Source organism: Mixophyes fleayi, chromosome 9, assembly GCF_038048845.1.
Source record: "Mixophyes fleayi isolate aMixFle1 chromosome 9, aMixFle1.hap1, whole genome shotgun sequence".
NCBI lineage: Eukaryota > Metazoa > Chordata > Amphibia > Anura > Limnodynastidae > Mixophyes > Mixophyes fleayi.
The window spans coordinates 69,723,630-69,732,505 of NC_134410.1; positions in this window are offsets into that span (position 1 = coordinate 69,723,630).

Consider the following 8,876-nt stretch of genomic DNA (forward strand, 5'->3'; position numbering starts at 1 on the left):
ACCCTCATTTTCTTCCACATCTATGGCTGCGAGGAAAAAGCTCAGTTTTCCCAAAAGAGGCACTGGCGGGGATGCTGATAACATCTGGTCCGGACTGAAGGACCTGCCAACCATTGCAGACATGTCTACTCTCGCTGCATTGGATGCTGTCACAATAGAAAAAATTGTGGATGATTACTTTGCTGACACCATCCAAGTAGACATGTCAGACAGTCCATATTGTTACTGGCAGGAAAAAAAGGCAGTTTGGAAGCCCCTGTACAAACTGGCTCTATTTTACCTGAGTTGTCCCCCCTCCAGTGTGTACTCGGAAAGAGTTTTTAGTGCAGCGGTGAACCTGGTCAGTGAGCGGCGAAGGAGGTTGCTTCCTCATAACATTGAAAAAATGATGTTTATAAAAATGAATAATCAATTCCTCAATGAAGTACAGCACTGCCCTCCAGATACTACAGAGGGACCTGTGGTTGTGGAGTCCAGCGGGGACGAATTGATAATGTGTGATGAGGAGGAAGTACACACTGTAGGGGGAGAGGAATCAGAGGTTGAGGATGAGGACGACATCTTGCCTCAGTAGAGCCTGTTTAGTCTGTACAGGGAGAGATGAATAGCTTTTTTGGTGTGGGGGCCCAAACAAACCAATCATTTCAGCCAAAGTTGTTTGGTAGGCCCTGTCGCTGAAATGATTGGTTTGTTAAAGTGTGCATGTCCTATTTCAACAACATAAGGGTGGGTGTGAGGGCCCAAGGACAATTCCATCTTGGAACTTTTTTTTTGGCATTATATGACCAATCAACAGTCGTTTGCCATGTTCAAAAAGTAAAACCAAATGTAAAAAAATTCAAGAAATTAAACCAAAAGTAAAATGCCGTGTCATAATTTAAAACAAGAGGTATTGACGTGCTCTAAAACTACTGTATTGTTGTTTATATTTTATAAACACTACACTTGAAAGCTTGAGTCTTTCAATAGAAAAGTAACTGTCCATTGCATGAATATTTGCAACAGGGACAATTTTAGGGTTAAGAAAGTCAACTAATAACACTTCGACGCTGTCTGTCTTTATAAACACTACACTTGGAAGTTGGAGGAGGTATTGTGGCCCCGGCACCAAATTTACTACCGGGGCCACTCCACTGTGCAGTCCATATTTAGGTGTATCAGATATTAAACAACGGTGACAGTTGATGCCCAATTTTTTAATTATATTGTGGCCTCGGTACCAAATTGTGTACCGGGGCCACCACACTACGCAGTCCAGATACTTGTTTGGTGGAATTCAGACCAGTTGAGGGTTTTATTATTATATTGTGTGGACCACTCTATCTATACCACACTACAACTCTATACCACTCTATTTCATACTTTAATTCTATTTCATACTTTAATTCTATTTCATACTTTAATTCTATTTCATACTTTAATTCTATTACTAATTAATTACCATAAAGAGGAACAAAATAAACCAATTTTACCAAAAGTATAATATGACTTAGACTTACAAACACTACACTTGAAAGATCGTGCCTTTAAATGAAAAAGTCAGTCTTCATTGCACGACTATGTGCAACAGGGACAGTTTTTTGGGTTTACAAAGTCAAACAATAACACTTTGACCCTGTCTGTCTGGGATCTCAATGACGAATTGTCTGTACCATGTTTGGAGGAGGTATTGTGGCCCCGGTATCAAATTGGGTACCGGGGCCACCCCACTATGCAGTCCAGATACTTGTTTGGTGGAATTCAGACACGTGGAGGGTTTTTTAATTATATTGTGGCCTCGGTACCAAATTGTGTACCGGGGCCACCACACTACGCAGTCAAGATAGATAGATGCGTATTGCGTATCATAGATAAAGTACATTCAGTGGTGTGGGGCAAATTGAAAAATATTCAAAATGCACTGACATTATCAAAAACAAGAGGTTGTCACACGCTAAAACTCCAACATGTATATGATGGAGAGGATGGAGGAGCAGCCGTATGTGTAGTGTAATGCAGATCTGTTGAAGGTTTTTTATATATTTTATTGTGGTGCCCAGTGCCCACTCCTCTACGCAGTCCAGGTACAATTATTGGTGCGAATCATAAAAGTTCAGGGTTTTTAATATATTGTGGTGACCCACTCCTCTACGCAGTCCAGGTACAATTATTGGTGCGAATCATAAAAGTTCAGGGTTTTTAAGATATTGTGGTGACCCACTCCTCTACGCAGTCCAGGTACAATTATTGGTGCGAATCATAAAAGTTCAGGGTTTTTAATATATTGTGGTGACCCACTCCTCTACGCAGTCCAGGTACAATTATTGGTGCGAATCATAAAAGTTCAGGGTTTTTAAGATATTGTGGTGACCCACTCCTCTACGCAGTCCAGGTACAATTATTGGTGCGAATCATAAAAGTTCAGGGTTTTTAAGATATTGTGGTGACCCACTCCTCTACGCAGTCCAGGTACAATTATTGGTGCGAATCATAAAAGTTCAGGGTTTTTAATATATATTGTGGTGACCCACTCCTCTACGCAGTCCAGAAAGATACCTTGTTGCAACGTTTTGGACTAATAACTATATTGTGAGGTGTTCAGAATACACTGTAAATTAGTGGAAATGCTTGTTATTGAATGTTATTGAGGTTAATAATAGCCTAGGAGTGAAAATAAGCCCAAAAACTTGATTTTTAAACTTTTTATGTTTTTTTCAAAAAAAATCCGAATCCAATACCTTAAATCCGAACCGAGACCTTTCGTCAAGTGTTTTGCGAGACAAATCCGAACCTCAAAAATAACGAAAATCCGGATCCAAAACACAAAACACGAGACCTCAAAAGTCGCCGGTGCACATCCCTAATATTTGTGTGCTACATGAAAAAACAGTCAGTATTTAACTTATGTGCAAAACAGAATACTAATTTGCACCCCTTGCATTGTAACATGGTTTTGTCCAGGAGACTGAAATAAGAAGTTTCTCAGGTTAAGATCCTTAATGAATCAGGCCCAAAGAGCTGTTTGTAATCTGTGAAGATTTGTGTCAGAAATAAAGACATTACATATGACTTAAGCCTAGAATCAAGCATGGTTGCCAAAATGTAGTGATACAATTTCAAGATGCTGCAAACTTCTGGGTCCTGGTGAAGTGAACAGAGGACTTGATCTCCAAGGTCAACATCCTATGCAGAAACACCAAGTTTTATGTCCTCCAGTTTCTACAGCTGCTCTTCCAGTAGTTTGATTAGGGGTATGCTTGATTCAGACAGGCAGTGTTTCAACTCACTTTATTTGTTACAATTTCAAAGGGTTTCAGTAGCTTGCATAAACAATAAGTATTCTCCAATGTGCTGGAGTAAGGTAACATGCGCCCATTCTCCTTATCTCATGGTTTGATGTGTAGCTCTTGATGGCTTGATGCTGCTCCTATAGTCGCTAAAGCATATAAAGTGTGGATTTCCACCTTGTTACCACATCTTGCTTTAATGGGTAGCATGGCAGATTATATATTTTTTTTTGCAGCCACTGCAGTGTTCTACATGCATTCGATGAATGTCGAAAATGCCCAGAAATTTTATTGCCCACTAATACCATTTCCTGCACCAACCTATAATTTTTTAAGAAATTCTGCACCTCCAAGTTTATTGTATATGCAAAGCATGGTGGAATTCACCCAGTCGTAATGTACACACAATATTCACTTCATGTTTTGCAATGAGAAATCCTGAGGAGTATCTTAGTGTGGTGAGGCATTCTGCTATGACAGTCGTGAGGTTTTCCAACGATTGACACTAGTATGTTTCTTTGTGAAACCAGCGATACAAAGAGTAGATGAACGATCTTGCATTGAGTGTTAGCACTAATATGCTGAAAGGATGAGGAGGAGGGTAGTGAAGCTACCAGTTGTGCTGCAGCTGATGGCTTTACATCTACCCAGTGAGCTGTCATGGTCATATAGTCTATTGTTTGACCAAAAACGCTTGTCCATATATCTGTAGTTAAGTGGGATGTCAGTACAATGGCATTTTCTAGGGACTGAATTCCTTTTTGTTTAACCTCCCAGTTCAGCTGAGGAATTGCTGTTGCTTTAAAATGGAATCGAAAGTGAATTTGGTAGCGTGGATAGATGACCTAAACAAATTGGCTAAAACCTGATGCATTGATGGCAGAAATTGGATGCACATCCAATTCTAGCACAACTGTCATGACTTTAATGATCATCTGTGCAACAGGAATGCTGACTATTATACTTGGTTCCTCTTGGAAACGCTTGCTTCACAGACAATTGTGTGAAATTCTTATTCCTTTTTGTCCACTTCTTCTTTATAGATGTATCACCCTCAGCAGAAGCAGCTGTAGCATTCAATGTTGTCTCTTGGGAATTAGGGATTGCATTAGGGGAGCAAGTTGGAATTGGAAAATTGGATGCTGAAGTATGTACTAATAATGAGAAGGTTGATGACGGTGTTGACACAGGTGAGGATTGCATGTCTATCCGTTCGGCTGCTACCTGATTCTGGGCTGCTTGCTACTATACACAATTTGCCACATTTTGACAAATGACTTGCAAATGCACTCACTGCAAATGATGTAACAGAACGGAGGTGCCTAGATCAACAACTTCCCTATCTCTACTTATTTTGGCATAACAGAAGCTACAGATGCCTTGACAAATGTTGTCTGGATTGGGAAAAATATATTTTCAAAGAGAAGAGGTGCTTCTTTCCATCTTATGCCCTGGCATGCTAATGTTCTTATCATGGTCCTGATTAGGTGCCACTGGTGACTGCCTTAGTTCAATTCACATCATCATCATCATCATCATCCTCCTCCTCCACATTATCTTATTCAAGTACAACAAATTCATTTTCAGATCCACAACTATCCCCCTCATCCTTTTGCACATTTGCAAGATCCAAAGTAGCATCCTAAATTTTCAAGTGTAAATCATCATCATCATTATTATTACTACTGCTCTATAAAGACAGTGACAGAATGTGAAACATCACACTCACATATAGCACTCATGGATACCCCCTTAGACTCTCCTCAGAATTCTGTGAGTGCCCAAGTTGTGATTCAGCTTCTGTGTTATTTTCAGGCCCTAATTTGACTGTTTTGGAGATGACAGTGACAGATCTACACTCAGAGAGAGAAGGGCATGGGAAGTTAAGAAAGATGCATGACCGTGTTGGGCACTGTGTTTTGCAATACAAATTCTAGCACATGTACCAATAGCAGCAGTAGCAAGACCAGGGCCGTCTTTCCCATTGGGCACAATGGTCAGGTGCCCGGGGGCCCTGCAGCCCACGGGGGCCCGTCGGAGGCAGCACCAAAAAAAAAAACCTGGAAAAAAAAAGAAGAAAATACCTACCTTGCGGTCAGTTGGCGATCCGACTCCCTCCATGGTCTTCTCCTCCGTACGGCGCTCGCAGTGCATGTCGGGCGTGATGTCATCACGCCCGCCCGACATCCATTGCGGAGCACCGTATGGAGGAGGAGACCATGGAGGGAGCCGGATTGCCAGCTGACCGGAAGGTAAGTATTTTCTTCTTTTTTTTCCCCAGGTTTTTTTTTTGGTGCTGCATATATATAATCCCTTTTTTTTTATATATATATATATATATATATATATATATATATATATATATATATATATATATATATAGGGGCCCCGGTGCACTGCTTTGCCCGGGGGCCCAAAATGTTGTTAAGAGGGCCCTGAGCAAGACCCTTAGCAAAAAGTGTGCATGGTCTGAGCTTTGTCTTGCCACTGCAGGTGGTGTATGGAATGCAGCTATTTTCCATTTTTTGGATAAATCATTAAATTCATCAGAATATTCTCCCATAAGCCTCATCCTTATATAAAGAGCTGTTGTTTTTTTAGATTAACAAACAGTACTACTACTGTCTTTACTTGTACTTGGCTGCTTATGATCTTTAGAATGATCAATGATAAACATTATATATATATAATTGAAATTTAGACAACTGGGGCCCGATTCATCAAAATTCGCAAACGCATACGCATCTGCTAAATGGCTCTGCGCATGCGCGAAACGACGCTTAAGCAGCGCAAAACACTGCATACGCTACTCAAGCACGGCAGATACAGCTCTCAAAAGGCGACTCAATCTCAAACTCCAACGCAAATAGATTTGAGATGACTGCTGACCACTTGAGAACATATGGGTGGGAATGGGCGGAGAGTAGGCGCGGACTGGGCGGAGATGAGATAGTACTTGAGTAAAGTAGGCGTTATGCTTTTTCACTTGAGAATAGTAGGCGTTCCCTCTGCCCAGATGAGTGAAACTGACGTCACTCCTGTCTCAAATCTTTCACAAAAGTTAAGGAAGGCCAGGGTCATGTTTAACTCCAATACAGCTAGCTAAAACCACTATTAAACGCTTTTAGGAGCATCTTTTGCGTTTAAAATGCAAAACGAAATATGCACAACATACATACATATCAATACAGACTGCTTGTGGCAATTTTTTTATTTTTTTTAATTTTTTTTTTTATTGAGCTTTTACATATCTTACAAATGTTCCATTAGTATGTTTGTGTAAATTAAGCTTTTTTTGCTTTACATACCCCTTTCTAATCAATGCAATTCGCAAGTGCAACATGTTTGATGTTATTTTGGCCCTTTGGCCTCAATCCGGAACTGCCGGAATGCCGGAATTAGTTAGCTGGAAATAGCGCCCTCTGCTGCTTACTGCCTCTTCAGTAAAGAGGACTGCCTTTTATAGGCCTGTACACTGCTAGCCACATATCTTCTCAGCATTATGGGGAGAATCCAGGTCACAGTGCATTCCGGCTGCCGGAATGGTTGCCTCAGTGCATTCCACATTCATTCCACTGCCGGAATGGTTGCCTCAGTGCATTCCACATTCATTCCACTGCCGGAATGGTTGCCTCAGTGCATTCCACATTCATTCCGGCTGCCGGAATGGTTGCCTCAGTGCATTCCACATTCATTCCGGCTGCCGGAATGGTTGCCTCAGTGCATTCCACATTCATTCCACTGCCGGAATGGTTGCCTCAGTGCATTCCACATTCATTCCGGCTGCCGGAATGGTTGCCTCAGTGCATTCCACATTCATTCCACTGCCAGAATGGTTGCCTCAGTGCATTCCACATTCATTCCACTGCCAGAATGGTTGCATCAGTGCATTCCACATTCATTCCGGCTGCCGGAATGGTTGCCTCAGTGCATTCCACATTCATTCCACTGCCGGAATGGTTGCCTCAGTGCATTCCACATTCATTCCGGCTGCCGGAATGGTTGCCTCAGTGCATTCCACATTCATTCCACTGCCAGAATGGTTGCCTCAGTGCATTCCACATTCATTCCACTGCCAGAATGGTTGCATCAGTGCATTCCACATTCATTCCGGCTGCCGGAATGGTTGCCTCAGTGCATTCCACATTCATTCCACTGCCGGAATGGTTGCCTCAGTGCATTCCACATTCATTCCACTGCCGGAATGGTTGCCTCAGTGCATTTCACATTCATTCTGGCTGCCGGAATTGTTGTGCACACTGCATGGGTAATTATTTCATTTTATGTAAAATGTCTCCCAAACAATAGACTTTGTCATAAATATTTATGATAAATCTCCAACCATTCTGAACAATTACCAATATCATTAGTCTCAATATGTTACATGCCTGATTTGACAGTTGGTGATGGTGCGTTTGCAAGAACAAATAATATTAATAGACATATAATAACTCGAAAATATATTTTAGGGTTTTACACACATGATTTATGCAAATTTAAACCAAGTGTACTATTACCACAGGGACACTTTTAACAGCAACACAAATTGTCTAAGGATATTAATGATCCCTAAGAGCCGAGGGCTGGTGAGGACTCGAACCCACGTAGCAAGCTGGCAAGGTGGATTGCCTAACTGCTACACCACTGTACAAGTGGTGATGTCAAGGGAATAGAATACAAATTAAAGATGACCAGCAACTTCTAGCATAAGTTGTTTCCCTTAAAACATGGGGAAAAATGCCAATACTTGGAAATATTATACCCAGAAAGATTTGGTGCATGCAGAGTCACAATTTATGCATATCGAAATATATCCATGTTGATAAATACAAATCAAAAATAGAACATTTATTGCTCCCATTTCTACAATTTGATTTGGTGGAGCACTTAGCTTTTTCCACTGTTGCCAGTACAGAATTCACATGTCTTTGAAATCCAAAGTCTTTGCCAACAACTGCTTTGCTGTGTTGTAGCTGATAACACTGTTTAACATTACATATAGCCACCTTACACACCAAAACATATACTAAGTCACAGAATGGAATAAATACCCTCAAACTTGTAAATATACCAAGGTTAGCCACATACACGCATCATTCAGGGTTCAAACTCATTACCTTGTTGTTGCAAGCTCATTTCTTTATTCACTGAGTTATACTTCACATTGAAACACCAACACCAAACTGCACATTAACTAGTTAGCACAGCTGAATGACTGTCTTAGACCTGATAAATTGGCCATGTTGCAATTAATATGAACAGCATGATGGATAACGTGGTATTAAAATATTAACCCTAGATAAACACACACATTAATAAAAACACTGTTTTACTAAAGCAGCAGGAGCTGCAAAAACGTCACCAAACAAACGCGAATTAAGTGCGTTTGCGAATCTTACGCTAAATACAAGCAGTTGCATATAGTTTTTTACTTTTAGGAGTATGCTTAATAATGTGTTTTATTAACTCACTTGGTGCTTAGGGTTGACCTGGGGCCTCGAACTTCTGCACTTAGTATTGGGGGGTGAAATACATAACCACTACACTATCGTGGCACATCTAAATGTAGCAAATGCAAATGAATAATACCTCATAGAATTGTACTTAAAA